The sequence below is a fragment of the Lithobates pipiens genome, unplaced genomic scaffold (assembly GCF_037356315.1).
Source record: "Lithobates pipiens isolate NorthernLeopardFrog02 unplaced genomic scaffold, aLitPip1_a1.2 Scaffold_10, whole genome shotgun sequence".
Classification (NCBI taxonomy): domain Eukaryota; kingdom Metazoa; phylum Chordata; class Amphibia; order Anura; family Ranidae; genus Lithobates; species Lithobates pipiens.
Window position 1 is genome coordinate 108,491,835 of NW_027507686.1, and position 20,810 is coordinate 108,512,644.

The 20,810-nt window shown below is 47.8% G+C and overlaps 6 pseudogenes; all 6 read right to left on the reverse strand.

Moving 5' to 3' along the window:
• Window positions 1–1,989: 1,989 nt before the first annotated feature.
• On the reverse strand, window positions 1,990–2,108 carry LOC143945128 (5S ribosomal RNA; annotated as a pseudogene).
• Window positions 2,109–2,430: 322 nt separating this feature from the next.
• On the reverse strand, window positions 2,431–2,549 carry LOC143942558 (5S ribosomal RNA; annotated as a pseudogene).
• A 5,937-nt stretch (window positions 2,550–8,486) lies between these two features.
• Window positions 8,487–8,605, reverse strand: LOC143955037 (5S ribosomal RNA; annotated as a pseudogene).
• Window positions 8,606–11,361: 2,756 nt separating this feature from the next.
• Window positions 11,362–11,480, reverse strand: LOC143957643 (5S ribosomal RNA; annotated as a pseudogene).
• Window positions 11,481–11,803: 323 nt separating this feature from the next.
• On the reverse strand, window positions 11,804–11,922 carry LOC143942618 (5S ribosomal RNA; annotated as a pseudogene).
• A 102-nt stretch (window positions 11,923–12,024) lies between these two features.
• LOC143952311 (5S ribosomal RNA) lies at window positions 12,025–12,143 on the reverse strand (annotated as a pseudogene).
• Between the last annotated feature and the right edge of the window lie 8,667 nt (window positions 12,144–20,810).

Below are 20,810 nucleotides of genomic sequence, written 5' to 3' on the forward strand. Positions count from 1 at the left end.
CAGACGAAGCTTCGGAAAATCTCTGAAGCTGAACGGCGCCTGCGCGGTGAGTGGAGGTGGTAGCCCCACCATCCAAGCGGACATAGGGTTGTGAATATTAGAGGGCCCCTCGCAGGCGAGCTTCGCTCGCCACGCTTCGGGCTCGGCCTCGCTGCGCTCGGCTCTTTTATATTCTTACTCTATGTCCACTTGGATAGTGGGGATAGAACCTGGACTCAGTGCGCAGGCGCCGTTCATGCTCGGCAATTTTCGGAATCTGTGTTGCTGTGTACTGCGCATGCACAGTACACAGCGGACACTATCCGATGGGGGACCATATGTGATAAGACACCGGCATGGGGAACTGAAGCTATGGGTCAAGCTATCGCAGGAGATGGCGCGGGTTCCACTGGCTGGTCTGCCTTGGGCGGGGAGGCCATTGGAGCCCTGTGTGACTACTCACCCGTTAATTGGCCCCTCGCTCGCCGAGATGGATAGTTTTTTTCACCTTTCCCACCTGACTTCCCTTCTCCTATGACCGCAATTATTGGACATCCTAGATTCCCTCCGACCAGGCCTTTACCAGGCAAGCCCCGAAAGGGCTTCTGAGAGCAGCCCTATTTCTTGGACCCACGGGCTTGATTCCCATGGGGACCATACTGCTAGAGCAAGTACCTGTTGCATTAGATAGCTGGAGAGCTAGACAGCTAATCCATTTCCTCGGATCACTACCTAACCATTCGTTCTTCTCTAGACAATTCCACCCCTACGAGGAACTTTGCCTGGATGATGGCCCAATTCGTGATTCCCTCTCTAGGTCCTACAAAATCCTGACAGACGCACAATCCTCCACGGATCCACCCTTCCTAGCTAAATGGAAAAGGGACTTACAAACTACATTCTCCAAACCACAGAAGGACAGAATACTCTTTTTCGCCCATAAGTCGTCACTCTGCAGTAAATATCAGGAGATCTCATATAAGCTGATCACACGCTGGTATCATACACCGGTGGTGTTGCCCAAAATATTCCCCGGTCAATCTGACCGCTGCTGTCGCTGTGGGCAACAGGCTGGCACCATTCTCCACATTTTCGGGGAATGTCCTAAATTACAAACATTCTGGCAGCCTGTCCTGAGACTCATCCACAAGTTCACAGACATTTCCTTAGCCAATGATCCTGCAGCAGTTCTTCTCAATCTAACTCCTATGTCGAGAAAGCGTTATCATAAGTCCTTACTTAAACATCTCCTCAATGCAGCTAGGGCCTGCATCCCAAGTCAGTGGAAAGAGCAATCTGCTCCAATGGTGACCCAGTGGTTCGCAAGGGTAAATGATATTGAACGAATGGAAGACCTGACTGCCACAATGAGGGATAAAACGGAGGAGCATGGGAACAGATGGTTCTACTGGACCCAGTTTCGCTTTTCGCAAGAATACCTCCGCGAGACATAGTAAGCTCATGGTGATCATTGGAGATCGCTGTTCCAATTGTTGGACAGCTGATGAGCTGGTGAGCCGAGGGCGTCTCTTGCTCCCTGGGAGGGGACCGCACCCTATCCACTCTACCCACGACACCCCCTTACCCCTTCTTTTCCTTTTCTGCCATTTCCTTCCCCAATCTTCTCTTTCCCCTTCTCCCTCCTTTCAGTTCTACTATTTCCCTTCTTAACTCAAAAAAGGGAAAAGAAAATGGTATGTTCCGACCCCATTTAACTACTACACAATACTCTTCCCCTATCTATGGATATCTAAACTCTTCGAGGGTAGCAGGGCTAGTATCAATAATATTTTAAGTGGTAGAGGATCCCAACGAGATGGAGCTTTAATCTCATCTTGATATGACCGCAAAGCTGTACACGTGCTATTCTCCTCGGACTTCTTACCATTGGCTCTGATATCCATGCAATATGATCGTTTGTTTGTAACTATTTGTATCACACATACTGTGAAGTTGCCTTTGCATTGTATGTCGCATACTACTAAATAAAAAAAATTAAAAAAAAAAAGAAGCCTATGGCACCTGGTATTCCCAGGTGGTCTCCCATCCAGGTACTAACTAGGCCTGACACTGTTTAGCATCCGAGATCAGACGAGATTGGGCGCTTTCAGGGTGATGGGGCCGTAGGTGATCTCTTCAGGCACTCTCAACCCTCTTGACAAATGCCAAGATGGTCACCTTGAGATACAAGCGAAAAAAAACAGGTCAACGTCAACAACGTAAAAAGAAGAATACGGCACCTGGTATTCCAACGCCATCTCCCATCCAGGTACTAACTAGGCCCAACCCTTCTTAGCCTCAGAGAAGAGAAGAGATAGGGCTCTTTCAGGGTGATGCTGCTGTAAGCGATCTCTTTGGGCACTCTCAACCCTCTTGACAAATGCCAAGTTGGTCACCTTGGGAAACAAGCAAAAAAAAAAAAAACTAATCAACGCCAACAACATAAAAAGAAGCCTACAATAACTGGTATTCCCAGGTGGTCTCCCATCCAGGTACTAACCAGGCCCGACTCTTCTTAGCATCCAAGATCAGACGAGATTGGGTGCTTTCAGAGTGATGTGGCCATAGGCAATCTCTTCAGGCACTCTCAACCCTCTTGACAAACACCAAGATGGTCACTTTGGGAAATAAGCGGAAAAAAAAACAGGTCAACGCCAACAACATAAAAAGAAGTCTATGACACCTGGTATTCCCAGGCAGTCTCCCATCCAGGTACTAACAAGGCCCGACTCTTCTTAGCCTCCAACATCAAACGAGATCGGGTGCTTTCAGGGTGATGTGCCCGTAGGCAATCTCTTCAGGCACTTTCAACCCTCTTGACAAACGCCAAGATTGTCACCTTGGAAAACAAGCAAAAAAATAATAATAAGTCGGAAGCTAGAGACAATACGGCCCGAGTCCTCAATTTAATCCATGCGGCGCATGTACAGAAAGGCCCTTGCTTATGTTGTCAATGGACGCGGAGAAGGCCTTTGACAGGGTGGCCTGGCACTTTATGCAGGCCACCCTGGAACATATAGGTCTTGGCCCCAACATGATGAGCTGGGTAATGTCGCTTTACTCCACGCCGTCGGCAGCGGTACGGGTGACCGAGTGGTGCTCGGACTCTGTCCCCATCACTAATGGGATGAGGCAGGGGTGCCCTCTGTCTCCCCTAATTTTAATTCTGACACTGGAACCACTTATGTGTCACGTTCGGAATGACCCGAATATTACTGGCATATCCAAACCCTCGGCACACCACAAAATTGCGGCGTACGCTGACGATCTAATTTTTTCCGTCTCCAATCCACACATTTTGCTTCCCAAAATACTTGCATCTCTACAGCGACACGGCAGCCTATCAAACTATAAAAACAATTGCGCCAAGTCGGCTGTATTGAATATATCGGTCCCGGATGGTGAGGCCAAGAGGCTCCGCTCCGTTTTTCCATTCTACTGGGCTGAAAAATCTATACGTTACCTGGGCGTTGACATCGCAGCGGATTTAGCGCAATTGTACCCGCTTAATTTTGTCCCTCTCCTGGATAGACTGAAATCAGATTTGGGAAACTGGCATGCTTTAACACTGACCTGGTTCGGGCGCTGTAATGCATTCAAAATGACGGCCCTCCCTCGGATCTTATACATGTTCCAGACATTACCGATCCGGTTACCCCCAATTTTTTTCAGACAACTGCAGGTGCTGCTCCGGGACTTTATTTGGGCGCGCAAACCGCCCAGAGCCCGTTTGCAATTGCTTGCCAGACCAAAGGACAAGGGGAGTCTGGGTCTCCCAGATCTCATACAATACTACAGAGTGACTCTGCTAGCGAGAGTCGTTGATTGGCATTGTAATGGCCCACACAAGCAGTGGGTGGAGATGGAGATTGAGGATGGATCCATTCCCCTATTGACCTCCCCGTGGCTCCTGTCCTCCCTACCAAAAGACCTCAGAGGTCACCCCGTAGTGGGAGCTACATTGGCTGTTGTGCGGAGGTTGTTCCGCTGCACACACATTGCTCCCCTGCCATCACCAATGACTCCGGTTATAGGTAATCCAGATTTCCCACCGGGATTTACCAACAAGAAACTGCGACAGTTGACAGTGGTGGGGAAACAGCGTCTGGGAGAGGTGTGGCACTCAGGAGGGCTCCCGACCACGCTAACTGTCGCCGAGCTTTCTGACCCTCCGCTTGACTTGTTTAGTGCTTATCAACTTCGTCACTTTCTTCTGGCCATACAAAGGGCCCCCTACACTCCTAGAGACCTGACACCCTATGAATCCATCTGTCACAAAAGGGAACCTGGGCGACACACCCTCTCCCTCCTGTACAACCTATTGAGTAGTCAGGAAGAGGAGTCGACCCCCACCATTTATCCACAAATGGGAGAGGGACTTAGGCATCACATTTACCCCACAACAGATAGGGAAGATCCTGACCTTAGTACATAAAGCAGACCAATATCAAGAATCAGGATACAAGATAGTCTCACGCTGGTATAGAGTCCCATACCTTCTGAATAAAATGGATAGATCGATCCCAGATGTTTGTTGGAGGTGAAATTCAGATACGGGGACCATGGGACACCTTTTCTGGGCATGCCCGGCCTTCAGGAACTTTTGGGTTCCCAACAGCGTGCCTTCTACACTTGACCGAACAGCCTGTTCGAAAATACAAAAAAACCCTCATGATGCAACTCCTGAATGCCGCCCGGGCCTGCATTCCCGCACTGTGGAGGCAGCCTCAGCCCCCATCCAAGGTGCTGTGGTATTCCAAAGTCAATCATATTCTCCGGATGGAAGAATTGACCGCCACCCTTCACAACACTGAAGAGGCATTTAGTGTTACATGGAGGCCCTGGAGGTATTTTACTGGTACTCGAGACTACATTCGGGAGGTGAGCAGTGCTTCTGTCCCAGAAAACGACTGAACATTCTACGTTTACCTACGTAGGCCATGTCTGCCCTGGGTGGCATTCCCCCCCTCCCTTTTTGTCTTTATTTTTCTTTTTTTCCCCGCCGCCATCCCCCCACCTCCTCTCTCTCCGTCTTTGCACTCTCTTCTTCCCCCGTCCTCCCTTTTGACTATGCCTTGTCTCCTTACTAGCCTTCGGGACCCAGAAGAACCCCAGGGTTCTGGACATGACAGGCTCATATTTTACTCTGGTTCACATAGGTCATGATAAGCTGGCTCGCTGTGGTCCCAGTTGTTCTCCATGATTACATTTGTCCGAACGGAGCTGCACTAGTTATACTGTTCTACATGTCGGAGGTGGGGTTTCTCTCTTTTCTGCATGAAACTGTAGGACTCCCCTCTGAGAACCCGGAGTTATTTGGCTGCCTATTTTTTGTTACCATGTAATTGTGACCCTGGGTCATGCTGTATGGTTGACTGTTATATTTATGTTGTTCTACTTAATAAAAGAATAATAAAAATAAAAAAAATAAGTCAATGCCAACAACTTAAAACTAAAGCCTATGGCATCGAAAAATCCCAGGCGGTCTCCCATCCAGGTACTAACCAGGTCCCAACCCTGCTTTGCCTCTGAGATCAAATGCACGCTCAACACTCTTGACAAACGCCAAGATGGTCACCTTGGGAAACAAACAAAAAAAACAAGTCAACGCCAACAACATAAAAAGAAGCCTGCGGCATTTGGAAAACCCAGGCGGTCTCCCATCTAGGTACAAACCAGGCCCAACCCTGCTTAGCCTCTGAGACCAAACGAGATTGGGCGCTTTCAGGGTGTTGTGCCCGTAGGCAATTTCTTTGTGCACTCTCAACCCTCTTGACAAATGCCAAGATGGTCACGCTGACGATCTAATTTTTTCCGTCTCCAATCCACTCATTTTGCTTCCCAATATACTTGCGTCTCTACAGCGATATGGCAGCCTATCAAACTATAAAATCAATTGCGCCAAGTCGGCTGTATTGAATATATCGGTCCCGGATGGTGAGGCCAAGAGGCTCCGCTCCGCTTTTCCATTCTACTGGGCTGAAAAATCTATACGTTACATGGGGGTTGACATCGCAGCGGATTTAGCACAATTGTACCCGCTTAATTTTGTCCCTCTCCTGGATAGACTGAAATCTGATTTGGGAAACTGGCATGCTTTAACACTGACCTGGTTCGGGCGCTGTAATGCATTCAAAATGACGGCCCTCCCGCGGATCTTATACATGTTCCAGACATTACCGATCCGGTTACCCCCAATTTTTTTCAGACAACTGCAGGTGCTGCTCCGGGACTTTATTTGAGCGCGCAAACCGCCCAGAGCCCGTTTGCAATTGCTTGCCAGACCAAAGGACAAGGGGGGTCTGGGTCTCCCAGATCTCAGACAATACTACAGAGTGACGATGCTAGCGAGAGTCGTTGATTGGCATTGTAATGGCCCACACAAGCAGTGGGTGGAGATGGAGATTGAGGATGGATCCATTCCCCTATTGACCTCCCCGTGGCTCCTGTCCTCCCTACCAAAAGATCTCAGAGGTCCCCCCGTAGTGGGAGCTACGTTGGCTGTTGTGCGGAGGTTGTTCCGCTGCACACACATTGCTCCCCTGCCATCACCAATGACTCCGGTTATAGGTAATCCAGACTTCCCACCGGGATTTATCAACAAGAAACTGCGACAGTTGACAGTGGTGCTGAAACAGCGTCTGGGAGAGGTGTGGCCCTCGGGAGGGCTCCCGACCACGCAAACTGTCGCCGAGCTTTCTGACCCTCCGCTTGACTTGTTTAGTGCTTATCAACTTCGTCACTTTCTTCTGGCCATACAAAGGGCCCCCTACACTACTAGAGACCTGACACCCTATAAATCCATCTGTCACAAAAGGGAACCTGTGCGACACACCCTCTCCCTCCTGTACAACCTATTGAGTAGTCAGGAGGAGGAGTCGACCCCCACCATTTATCCACAAATGGGAGAGGGACTTAGGCATCACATTTACCCCACAACAGATAGGGAAGATCCTGACCTTAGTACATAAAGCTTCCATCGCAAACCAATATCAAGAATCAGGATACAAGATAGTCTCACGCTGGTATAGAGTCCCATACCTTCTGAATAAAATGGATAGATCAATCCCGGATGTTTGTTGGAGGTGAAATTCAGATACGGGTACCATGGGACACCTTTTCTGGGCATGCCCGGCCTTGAGGAACTTTGGGGTTTCCAGCAGCGTGCCTTCTACACTTGACCGAACAGCCTGTTCGAAAATACAAAAAAACCCTCACGATGCAACTCCTGAATGCCGCCCGGGCCTGCATTACTACATTCGGGATGTGAGCAGTGCCTCTGTCCCAGAAAACGACTGAACATCTAACGTTTACCTACGTAGGCCATGTCTGTCCTGGGTGGCATTCCCCCCCTCCCTTTTTGTCTTTATTTTTCTTTTTTTCCCCGCCGCCATCGCCCCACCTCCTCTCTCTCCGTCTTTGCACTCTTTTCTTCCCCCGTCCTCCCTTTTGACTATGCCTTGTCTCCTTACTAGCCTTAGGGACCCAGAAGAACCCCAGGGTTCTGGACATGACAGGCTTATATTTTACTCTGGTTCACATAGGTCATGATAAGCTGGCTCGCTGTGGTCCCAGTTGTTCTCCATGATTACATTTGTCCGAACGGAGCTGCACTAGTTATACTGTACTACATGTCGGAGGTGAGGTTTCTCTCTTTTCTGCATGAAACTGTAGGACTCCCCTCTTAGAACCCAGAGTTATTTGGCTGCCTATTTTTTGTTACCATGTAATTGTGACCCTAGGTCATGCTGTATGGTTGACTGTTATATTTATGTTGTTCTACTTAATAAAAGAATAGTAAAAATAAAAAAAATAAGTCAATGCCAACAACTTAAAACTAAAGCCTATGGCATCGAGATATCCCAGGCGGTCTCCCATCCAGGTACAAACCAGGTCCCAACCCTGCTTAGCCTCTGAGATCAAATGCACGGTCAACCCTCTTGACAAACGCCAAGATGGTCACCTTGGGAAACAAACAAAAAAAACAAGTCAACGCCAACAACATAAAAAGAAGCCTGGCATTTGGAAAACCCAGGCGGTCTCCCATCCAGGTACAAACCAGGCCCAACCCTGCTTAGCCTCTGAGACCAAACGAGATTGGGCGCTTTCAGGGTGTTGTACCCGTAGGCAATTTCTTTGTGCACTCTCAACCCTCTTGACAAATGCCAAGATGGTCACCTTGGGGAACAATGGAAAAAAAACAGGTCAAAGCCAACAACATAAAAAGAATCCTACGGCATTCGGTATTCCCAGGCGATCTCCCAATCAAGACACTAACCAGGCCAGATCCTTCTATGTCACCTGGTCTTCCCAGGCAGTCTCCCATCCAGGTACTAACCAGGCCTGACGCTGCTAAGCCTCTGAAATCAGACGAGATCGGGTGCTTTCAGGGTGATGTGGCCGTAAGCGTTCTCTTCAAGACCCGCCCAACCCTCTTGACAAACGCCAAGATGGTCGCCTTGAGAAACAAGCGAAATAAACAGTTCAAAGCCAACTACATAAAAAGAAGCCTATGGCACCTGGTATTCCAAGGCGGTCTCCCATCCAGGTACTAACCAGGCCCGACACTGTTTAGCCTCTGAGATCAGATGAGATTGGGCGCTTTCAGGGTGATGGGGCCATAGGCACTCTCTTTGGGCACTCTGAAGCCTCTTGACAAAGGCCAAGATGGTCACCTTGGGAAACAAGCTAAAAAAAACAGGTCAAAGCCAACAACATAAAAAGAAGCCTACGGCATCCAGTATTCCCAGGCGATCTCCCAATCAAGACACTAACCAGACCAGATCCTTCTATGGCACCTGGTCTTCCCAGGCAGTCTCCCATCCAGGTACTAACCAGGCCTGACGCTGCTTAGCCTCTGAAATCAGACGAGATCGGGTGCTTTCAGGTTGATGTGGCCCGTAAGCGTTCTCCTCAAGACACGCCCAACCCTCTTGACAAATGCCAAGATGGTCGCCTTGAGAAACAAGCAAAAAAATCAGGTCAAAGCCAAAAACATAAAAAGAAGCCTATGGGCTTACAGCGAACCTTAAAAGATGGGACCCACTAGCTCTGTCATGGTTCGGACGCTTTAATGTGTTGAAGATGAACGCGATGCCACGAATTCTGTATCTACTACAAGCCTTACCTATCAAAATACCCCAGACTTTCTTTCATGCGGTTCGCTCAATCTTTATCAAGTTCCTCTGGCGCGGAAAACATATGCGTATTGGTAGGGCAATGCTAGTGCGACCGAAATTGCGGGGAGGTATTGGCTTCCCGGACCCTGCTCTATATTACACAGAGACACACATGACACCGGTGGTTGACTGGTGCCGGTGTTCTGCCATATACTGTCCGGCCATGATATAGTGTCTGCGCCGTACTGCGCATGCGCAGTACGGAGCAGACGAAGCTTCGGAAAATCTCTGAAGCTGAACGGCGCCTGCGCGGTGAGTGGAGGTGGTAGCCCCACCATCCAAGCGGATATAGGGTTGTGAATATTAGAGGGCCCCTCGCAGGCGAGCTTCGCTCGCCACGCTTCGGGCTCGGCCTCGCTGCGCTTGGCTCTTTTATATTCTTACTCTATGTCCACTTGGATAGTGGGGATAGAACCTGGACACGGTGCGCAGGCGCCGTTCATGCTCGGCAATTTTCGGAATCTGTGTTGCTGTGTACTGCGCATGCACAGTACACAGCGGACACTATCCGATGGGGGACCATATGTGATAAGACACCGGCATGGGGAACTGAAGCTATGGGTCAAGCTATCGCAGGAGATGGCGCGGGTTCCACTGGCTGGTCTGCCTTGGGCGGGGAGGCCATTGGAGCCCTGTGTGACTACTCACCCGTTAATTGGCCCCTCGCTCGCCGAGATGGATAGTTTTTTTCACCTTTCCCACCTGACTTCCCTTCTCCTATGACCGCAATTATTGGACATCCTAGATTCCCTCCGGGCCTGTCTGACCAGGCCTTTACCAGGCAAGCCCCGAAAGGGCTTCTGAGAGCAGCCCTATTTCTTGGACCCACGGGCTTGATTCCCATGGGGACCATACTGCTAGAGCAAGTACCTGTTGCATTAGATAGCTTGAGAGCTAGACAGCTAATCCATTTCCTCGGATCACTACCTAACCATTCGTTCTTCTCTAGACAATTCCACCCCTTCGAGGAACTTTGCCTGGATGATGGCCCAATTCGTGATTCCCTCTCTAGGTCCTACAAAATCCTGACAAACGCACAATCCTCCACGGATCCACCCTTCCTAGCTAAATGGAAAAGGGACTTACAAACTACATTCTCCAAACCACAGAAGGACAGAATACTCTTTTTCGCCCATAAGTCGTCACTCTGCAGTAAATATCAGGAGATCTCATATAAGCTGATCACACGCTGGTATCATACACCGGTGGTGTTGGCCAAAATATTCCCCGGTCAATCTGACCGCTGCTGTCGCTGTGGGCAACAGGCTGGCACCATTCTCCACATTTTTCGGGGAATGTCCTAAATTACAAACATTCTGGCAGCCTGTCCTGAGACTCATCCACAAGTTCACAGACATTTCCTTAGCCAATGATCCCGCAGCAGTTCTTCTCAATCTAACTCCTATGTTGAGAAAGCGTTATCATAAGTCCTTACTTAAACATCTCCTCAATGCAGCTAGGGCCTGCATCCCAAGTCAGTGGAAAGAGCAATCTGCTCCAATGGTGACCCAGTGGTTCGCAAGGGTAAATGATATTGAACGAATGGAAGACCTGACTGCCACAATGAGGGATAAAACGGAGGAGCATGGGAACAGATGGTTCTACTGGACCCAGTTTCGCTTTTCGCAAGAATACCTCCGCGAGACATAGTAAGCTCATGGTGATCATTGGAGATCGCTGTTCCAAACGTTGGACAGCTGATGAGCTGGTGAGCCGAGGGCGTCTCTTGCTCCCTGGGAGGGGACCGCACCCTATCCACTCTACCCACGACACCCCCTTACCCCTTCTTTTCCTTTTCTGCCATTTCCTTCCCCAATCTTCTCTTTCCCCTTCTCCCTCCTTTCAGTTCTACTATTTCCCTTCTTAACTCAAAAAAGGGAAAAGAAAATGGTATGTTCCGACCCCATTTGACTACTACACAATACTCTTCCCCTATCTATGGATATCTAAACTCTTCGAGGGTAGCAGGGCTAGTATCAATAATATTTTAAGTGGTAGAGGATCCCAACGAGATGGAGCTTTAATCTCATCTTGATATGACCGCAAAGCTGTACACGTGCTATTCTCCTCGGACTTCTTACCATTGGCTCTGATATCCATGCAATATGATCGTTTGTTTGTAACTATTTGTATCACACATTCTGTGAAGTTGCCTTTGCATTGTATGTCGCATACTACTAAATAAAAAAAAAAAACAAGAAGAAGCCTATGGCACCTGGTATTCCCAGGCGGTCTCCCATCCAGGTACTAACCAGGCCTGACACTGTTTAGCATCCGAGATCAGACGAGATTGGGCGCTTTCAGGGTGATGGGGCCGTAGGTGATCTCTTCGGGCACTCTCAACCCTCTTGACAAATGCCAAGATGGTCACCTTGAGATACAAGCGAAAAAAAACAGGTCAATGTCAACAACGTAAAAAGAAGAATACGGCACCTGGTATTCCAAAGCCATCTCCCATCCAGGTACTAACTAGGCCCAACCCTTCTTAGCCTCAGAGAAGAGAAGAGATAGGGCTCTTTCAGGGTGATGCTGCTGTAAGCGATCTCTTTGGGCACTCTCAACCCTCTTGACAAATGCCAAGATGGTCACCTTGGGAAACAAGCAAAAAAAAAAAAAAACGAATCAACGCCAACAACATAAAAAGAAGCCTACAATAACTGGTATTCCCAGGTGGTCTCCCATCCAGGTACTAACCAGGCCCGACTCTTCTTAGCATCCAAGATCAGACGAGATTGGGTGCTTTCAGAGTGATGTGGCCATAGGCAATCTCTTCAGGCACTCTCAACCCTCTTGACAAACACCAAGATGGTCACTTTGGGAAATAAGCGAAAAAAAAAAACAGGTCAACGCCAACAACATAAAAAGAAGTCTACGACACCTGGTATTCCCAGGCAGTCTCCCATCCAGGTACTAACAAGGCCCGACTCTTCTTAGCCTCCAACATCAAACGAGATCGGGTGCTTTCAGGGTGATGTGCCCGTAGGCAATCTCTTCAGGCACTTTCAACCCTCTTGACAAACGCCAAGATGGTCACCTTGGGAAACAAGCAAAAAAATAAAAATAAGTCGGAAGCTAGAGACAATACGGCCCGAGTCCTCAATTTAATCCATGCGGCGCATGTACAGGGAAGGCCCTTGCTTATGTTGTCAACGGACGCAGAGAAGGCCTTTGACAGGGTGGCCTGGCACTTAATGCAGGCCACCCTGGAACATATAGGTCTTGGCCCCAACATGATAAGCTGGGTAATGTCGCTTTACTCCACGCCGTCGGCAGCGGTACGGGTGACCGAGTGGTGCTCGGACTCTTTCCCCATCACTAATGGGATGAGGCAGAAGTGCCCTCTGTCTCCCCTAATTTTAATTCTGACACTGGAACCACTTATGTGTCACGTTCGGAATGACCCGAATATTACTGGCATATCCAAACCCTCGGCACACCACAAAATTGCGGCGTACGCTGACGATCTAATTTTTTCCGTCTCCAATCCACACATTTTGCTTCCCAAAATACTTGCGTCTCTACAGCGACACGGCAGACTATCAAACTATAAAAACAATTGGGCCAAGTCGGCTGTATTGAATATATTGGTCCCCGATGGTGAGGCCAAGAGGCTCCGCTCCGCTTTTCCATTCTACTGGGCTGAAAAATCTATACGTTACCTGGGCGTTGACATCGCAGCGGATTTAGCGCAATTGTACCCGCTTAATTTTGTCCCTCTCCTGGATAGACTGAAATCTGATTTGGGAAACTGGCATGCTTTAACACTGACCTGGTTCGGGCGCTGTAATGCATTCAAAATGACGGCCCTCCCTCGGATCTTATACATGTTCCAGACATTACCGATCCGGTTACCCCCAATTTTTTTCAGACAACTGCAGGTGCTGCTCCGGGACTTTATTTGGGCGCGCAAACCGCCCAGAGCCCGTTTGCAATTGCTTGCCAGACCAAAGGACAAAGGGGGTCTGGGTCTCCCAGATCTCATACAATACTACAGAGTGACTCTGCTAGCGAGAGTCGTTGATTGGCATTGTAATGGCCCACACAAGCAGTGGGTGGAGATGGAGATTGAGGATGGATCCATTCCCCTATTGACCTCCCCGTGGCTCCTGTCCTCCCTACCAAAAGACCTCAGAGGTCACCCCGTAGTGGGAGCTACATTGGCTGTTGTGCGGAGGTTGTTCCGCTGCACACACATTGCTCCACTGCCATCACCAATGACTCCGGTTATAGGTAATCCAGATTTCCCACCGGGATTTACCAACAAGAAACTGCGACAGTTGACAGTGGTGGGGAAACAGCGTCTGGGAGAGGTGTGGCCCTCAGGAGGGCTCCCGATCACGCAAACTGTCGCCGAGCTTTCTGACCCTCCGCTTGACTTGTTTAGTGCTTATCAACTTCGTCACTTTCTTCTGGCCATACAAAGGGCCCCCTACACTCCTAGAGACCTGACACCCTATGAATCCATCTGTCACAAAAGGGAACCTGGGCGACACACCCTCTCCCTCCTGTACAACCTATTGAGTAGTCAGGAGGAGGAGTCGACCCTCACCATTTATCCACAAATGGGAGAGGGACTTAGGCATCACATTTACCCCACAACAGATAGGGAAGATCCTGACCTTAGTACATAAAGCAGACCAATATCAAGAATCAGGATACAAGATAGTCTCACGCTGGTATAGAGTCCCATACCTTCTGAATAAAATGGATAGATCGATCCCGGATGTTTGTTGGAGGTGAAATTCAGATACGGGGACCATGGGACACCTTTTCTGGGCATGCCCGGCCTTCAGGAACTTTTGGGTTCCCAGCAGCGTGCCTTCTACACTTGACCGAACAGCCTGTTCGAAAATACAAAAAAACCCTCACGATGCAACTCCTGAATGCCGCCCGGGCCTGCATTCCCGCACTGTGGAGGCAGCCTCAGCCCCCATCCAAGGTGCTGTGGTATTCCAAAGTCAATCATATTCTCCGGATGGAAGAATTGACCGCCACCCTTCACAACACTGAAGAGGCATTTAGTGTTACATGGAGGCCCTGGAGGTATTTTACTGGTACTCGAGACTACATTCGGGAGGTGAGCAGTACCTCTGTCCCAGAAAATGACTGAACATCTAACGTTTACCTAGGTAGGCCATGTCTGCCCTGGGTGGCATTCCCCCCCTCCCTTTTTGTCTTTATTTTTCTTTTTTTCCCCGCCGCCATCCCCCCACCTCCTCTCTCTCCGTCTTTGCACTCTCTTCTTCCCCCGTCCTCCCTTTTGACTATGCCTTGTCTCCTTACTAGCCTTCGGGACCCAGAAGAACCCCAGGGTTCTGGACATGACCGGCTCATATTTTACTCTGGTTCACATAGGTCATGATAAGCTGGCTCGCTGTGGTCCCAGTTGTTCTCCATGATTAGGCATCGAGAAATCCCAGGCGGTCTCCCATCCAGGTACTAACCAGGTCCCAACCCTGCTTAGCCTCTGAGATCAAATGCACGCTCAACCCTCTTAACAAACGCCAAGATGGTCACCTTGGGAAACAAACAAAAAAAACAAGTCAACGCCAACAACATAAAAAGAAGCCTGCGGCATTTGGAAAACCCAGGTGGTCTCCCATCCAGGTACAAACCAGGCCCAACCCTGCTTAGCCTCTGAGACCAAACAAGATTGGGCGCTTTCAGGGTGTTGTGCCCGTAGCCAATTTCTTTGTGCACTCTCAACCCTCTTGACAAATGCCAAGATGGTCACCTTGGGGAACAAGGGAAAAAAAACAGGTCAAAGCCAACAACATAAAAAGAATCCTACGGCATCCGGTATTCCCAGGCGATCTCCCAATCAAGACACTAACCAGGCCAGATCTTTCTATGTCACCTGGTCTTCCCAGGCAGTCTCCCATCCAGGTACTAACCAGGCCTGACGCTGCTAAGCCTCTGAAATCAGACGAGATTGGGTGCTTTCAGGGTGATGTGGCCGTAAGCGTTCTCTTCAAGACACGCCCAACCCTCTTGACAAACGCCAAGATGGTCGCCTTGAGAAACAAGCGAAAAAAACAGTTCAAAGCCAACAACATAAAAAGAAGCCTATGGCACGGGGCGTGGCCTGGACAGCAATGGAGTAGGACGCTTGTGACCTGAGCTCCGCTCCTACCGCGATCTCCTGTAGTGATCCTGGGTGCCCACTAACTGTTTTACCTACGATTTTACCGGTGTAATACCCGCTACCTTCTTGTGTATACATTGGGACGATGTCTCAGACGAAGAAGCAGTCTGCAGCGGCGGCATCTCTTGAAAAGTTCCGGCGGGACCATGAGGGCCAACATGGTGGACAGTCCACTCCGGCTGCAGAACCTGCTACCTCAGACACGGCGAAGGTGCTTGAGGCAATTTCTACCTGCCAGACCACACTGACAACTAAACTTGAGGAGGTTAGGGTGGATGTCTCACTTATCTGACAGGACATGGCTAAACTGCGTGACAGAGTGAAGGAAACTGAAACCCGGATCAGTCAGGCCGAAGATGTCCTGTTCCCTCTGCAGCATGCCCAAGAGGATGTGCAAAGGCAGCTCCAGCAGCTGGCCCAGAAACAGGACGACCTTGAGAATAGGGCCCGCAGATCTAACCTCTGCTTTATCGGCCTGCCGGAGGGCTCCGAGGGGGCTGACCCGGCGACATTTTTGGAATCTCTCCTGATTAAGGCCTACGGTAGGGAAGCGTTCTCTACCTCATTTATTATTGAAAGGGCCCACAGAATGCCTGCCCGCCCGCCGCCGGAGGGGGCACCTCCTCGCACGTGCATTGCTAAGCTGTTAAATTACCGGGATAGGGATGCCATCCTTCACCTTACTCGTGAAAAAGGCAACATCCCGTTTCAGAACGGACATATCTCAGTGTTTCCTGACTTCTCCGCAGAAGTTCAAAAACGTCGTTCCCGATTTGTGGAAGTCAAGAGGCGCCTTAGGGCACCTCACCTCAAGTACGCCATGTTGTACCCGGCCAGCAAAGACTTAGGGGACGAATGGGGGTTTTTCTTTACTACTAATCAGGGAGCGGCTCCGGTTGACTGTACCTGGGAGGCTTTTAAACTGCACGTACGCTCCAATTTAACACACCGGATTAACCGGTTGAAGCGTACCTCCAAGACTTTGCTATCTAATGCCCTATGGGAGCTGGACTCGGTGACCACTGACTTCACTACTGACCCCACACCTGCTAAGGCCCAGGTATTACGTCACCACACAAGGCTAGTAGATCACCTCCACATTGAACAGGCTAAGCAAAAGTTGTTTTTTGTTAAGCAACGGGTGTTTGAACAAGGAGAGAGGGCGGGAAAGTTGCTGGCCTACTTGGCGCATTGGACTCCAAGCCCCCGGTGGTGGTTTCATTGACTGACAATGGGGGTGAGGAGGTGACTGATCCGCCAACAGTGGCCACCATGTTTCTTGCTTACTATGCTGCCCTTTATGAGTCGCAGGTGCATAGGCCGAGAACTGAGACGGGGCGTACCTCCGAGATATCTCTATTCCCTACCTGTCTGAGGCTCAGGTTGAGTCTCTTGAGGCCCCGATATCGGCAGATGAGATTAGGCTAGCAGTGGCATCCCTTGCAACGGCTAAGGCCCCTGGACTGGATAGTATTCCCCTGGATTTCTATGCCCACTACTCTGAGACACTAGTGCCAGAATTGTTGAGATTATATACACACATATTTGACTCCGGGTCCCTACCTGATACTCTACGGCAGGCAATTATTATAGTGATACCCAAGCCAGGAAAGGATACCCACTCCCCGGATTCCTATCGCCCCATCTCGCTGCTCCAAGCAGATATAAAAATTCTGGCTAAAGTCCGAACGGAGCTGCATTAGTTATACTGTACTACATGTCGGAGGTGGGGTTTCTCTCTTTTCTGCATGAAACTGTAGGACTCCCCTCTGAGAACCCAGAGTTATTTGGCTGCCTATTTTTTGTTACCATGTAATTGTGACCCTGGGTCATGCTGTATGGTTGACTGTTATATTTATGTTGTTCTACTTAATAAAAGAATAAAACAAAAAAAAAAAATAAGTCAATGCCAACAACTTAAAAAAAAAGCCTATGGCATCGAGACATCCCAGGCGGTCTCCCATCCAGGTACTAACCAGGTCCCAACCCTGCTTAGCCTCTGAGATCAAATGAGATTTGGCTCTTTCAGAGTGATGCAGCCATAGTAGATTTTTTCAGGCACGCTCAACCCTCTTGACAAACGCCAAGATGGTCACCTCTGGAAAGAAACAAAAAAAACAAGTCAACACCAACAACATAAAAAGAAGCCTACCGCACCTAGTATTTCCAGGCGGTCTCCCATCCAGGTATTAACAAAGCGCGACCCTTTCTAGCCTCTGAGATCAGCGGAGATTGGGCGCTTTCAGGGTGAAGTGCCCATAGGCAATCTCTTTGGGCACTCTCATCCCTCTTGAAAAATGGCAAGATAGTCACCCTGGGAAACAAGCAAAAAATAACAGGTCAACGCCAACAACATAAAAAGAAGAATACGGCACCTGGTATTTCCAAGGCCGTCTCCCATTCAAGTACTAACTAGGCCCAACCCTTCTTAGCCTCTGAGATCAGAAGAGATAGGGTGTTTCAGGGTGATGCGGCTGTAAGCGATCTCTTTAGGCACTCTCAACCCTCTTGACAAATGCCAAGATGTTCACTTTGGGAAACAAGCGAAAAAAACAGGTCAACAACAACAACATAAAAATAAGCCTGCGGCATCTGCAAAAAACCCAGGCGGTCTCCCATCCAGGTACAAACCAGGCCCAACCCTGCTAAGCCTCTGAGACCAAACGAGATTGGGCGCTTTCAGGGTGTTGTGCTCGTAGGCAATTTCTTTGTGCACTCTCAACCCTCTTGACACATGCCAAGATGGTCACTAGTGTATACAGATAGGCTAGATTATACAGAATAACGTCCTGGGTATGCAGAGATGGAGGCTAGGGTATACAGAGAGAGAGGCTAGAGTATGCATACTTGCTAGTGTATACAGGCGGACTAGTGTATACAGAAGACCGGTTAGTTTATACAGAAAGGCAAAAATGTGTACAAAAGACAGGCTAGTGTATACAGATAGGCTAGATTATACAGATAGGCTAGATTATACAGAAGAACGTCCTGGGTATGCAGAGATGGAGGCTTAGGTATACAGAGAGAGGGGCTAGAGTACGCATACTTGCTAGTGTATACAGATGGACTAGTGTATACAGAGGACCGGCTAGTTTATACAGAGAGGCTTATGTGTACAAAAGACAGGCTAGTGTATACAAATAGGCTAGATTATAGAGAAGAACGTCCTGGGTATGCAGAGATGGAGGCTGGGTTACACAGAGAGGCTAGTGTATGCAGGCTTGCTAGTGTATACAGACGGACTAGTGTATACAGTAGACCAGCTAGTTTATACAGGGAGGCTAATGTCTACAGAAGACCGGCTAGTGTATACACATAGGCTAGATTATAGAGAAGAACGTCCTGGGTATGCAGAGATGGAGGCTAAGGTATACAGAGAGAGAAGTTGGGTTACAAAGAGAGGCTAGTGTATGCAGACTTGCTAGTGTATACCGGTGGACTAGTGTATACAGAGAGGCTTGGGTATACAGAGAGCTAATGTATAAAGAGATGCTAGTGTATACAAAAGACAACCAAGAGTAGACAGTGAGGCTCGTGTATACAGAAGACCGGCTACAGAGAAGCTAATTTGTACAAAAGACAGGCTAGTGTATACAGATAGGCTAGATTATACAGAGGAAGGTCCTGGGTATGCAGAGATGGAGGCTAGGGAATCCAGAGAGAGACTGTGTTATACAGAGAGGCTAGAGTATGCAGAAGACCGGCTATTTTTTTTTACAGATAGGCTTACACTGTACACAGAGAGATTAATGTATACAGAAAAGCTAGCGTGTAAAGAAGACAGGACTTTATTTTTTGCTAATGCAACTACTTCTGAAACATGTAAAGTGCTTTTTTCATATTTTGGTGCTGTTAAAAAGTGGTGTGTTGTCAGTGGTTATATCAATGTGACAGTTAATGTGGAGAACTACAACTATACAAAATAGAGCAAAAGAGTGCTAAGTTTATTTTGTTAAGTCATTTACTGATAGACGTTAAGTAATTGGCCGTTATTGGTTTGGCAGTACATGGTTTATTTTGATGTAAGATAGTTTTATTCTTACTTATAGCCGAGTTTTAGACGACTTTATTATTAGCATTATTATCATTATTCGCATTATTCATATATATTATGCAGAGTGTAAGTATTGCAGTGAGACGATATTGCCTTTGAAAGATTTGTATTATTATACATAGCATTGTTAGCAGACCAATAGGACAATTTACATGGCTTAATATTGCAGAGCGGAATTTATCAGGAAAGAGATCCAAAGCGTTAGTTGCAGTAGCTTCATAAAACTGAGAAATCGTTGCATTACTCTACTACTATTACTTTAAAAGTTGTTCCGGTAGCACTGAAAAGACAATATTAGATGAGTGATCTACACATTTCGTTTACTATTGCAGAGAGATACCGGCTAAATGTTAATATGTTCTGCGTGTAAGGTAGAAATTAGATGGTTTAGTGTGAGCTGGTTTACCAGGATTTAGAGATAGTAATCTGTTTATACTAATAATAAATATAGCAAAATAACTCTAAAATTAATATTGAGACAGTATATACAGGTCGGGTTTAAGTGGAAATACACGAAATAACAGCAACGACGTGTGTAGGTTTTTATCAATCAGGTTCATTACGTGTCTTTAATGTCTTTAGTGAATATACCCCAAATATAGCACAAGGATGAGAAAGCATAATAACTAACAGAGGATGACATGGCAAAAAGACAAACTGCATTAGAAATGTGAATATGAATTAGAGAGGAAATGCCAATCCCCACGGCTACGTACAGCAAAGTGTGATTAGCTGTACGTTAGCAGCTAAATATTCTGCAATAGCAGAGATTAAGAATTGCAGTCGAAATGAGATCGGAAGCGTTAGTTGCAGTAGCTCCAAAATGACTGAGAAATCATTTCCTTACTCTAAATGTAATAGTTATCCCGGTAGCACTGAGTGGACTGATATTAGATGAGTGATCGTTGTAGTACAAATTCAGTTTCCTATAGCAGAGAGATACCAGCTAAATATGAGACGAACAATTAAACTGTTCACGGTAGCATTGCATTACTCCTAATATGTGCAGCGTGTCAGAAAGAAAATCCTATTGCATAGAGGTAGCGAGAGATGGTTGCATTGCTCTTAATGTGCAGTGTGTAAAAGGTTTTAAAAAGATGGTTTTGTGTGACTTTTGCTTTAACATAAAATTAGCTGTAGACATTATAACTTGTTACAATGATTTAGAGATAGTAATCTCTATAAAATAATAATAATAAGTATAGCAAAACAAATTAGGAAAATATTGAGGCAGTATGTATAGGTCGAGATATAGTGAATACACAAAAGGGATCAGGGATAGTTGCAAAGTCAAGGGATAAATGCAAAGGTACATTATTAAAGAGTTAAATTGACGTAGCTTGCATATTCCAACGTGTAAATCGTTCCATTAATTTTGTTGCTAACGAAGACGGCTTACACTGACTGTTTTCCGTTTCCACTGAAAAGAGAATCCTATTGCATAGAAGTAGCG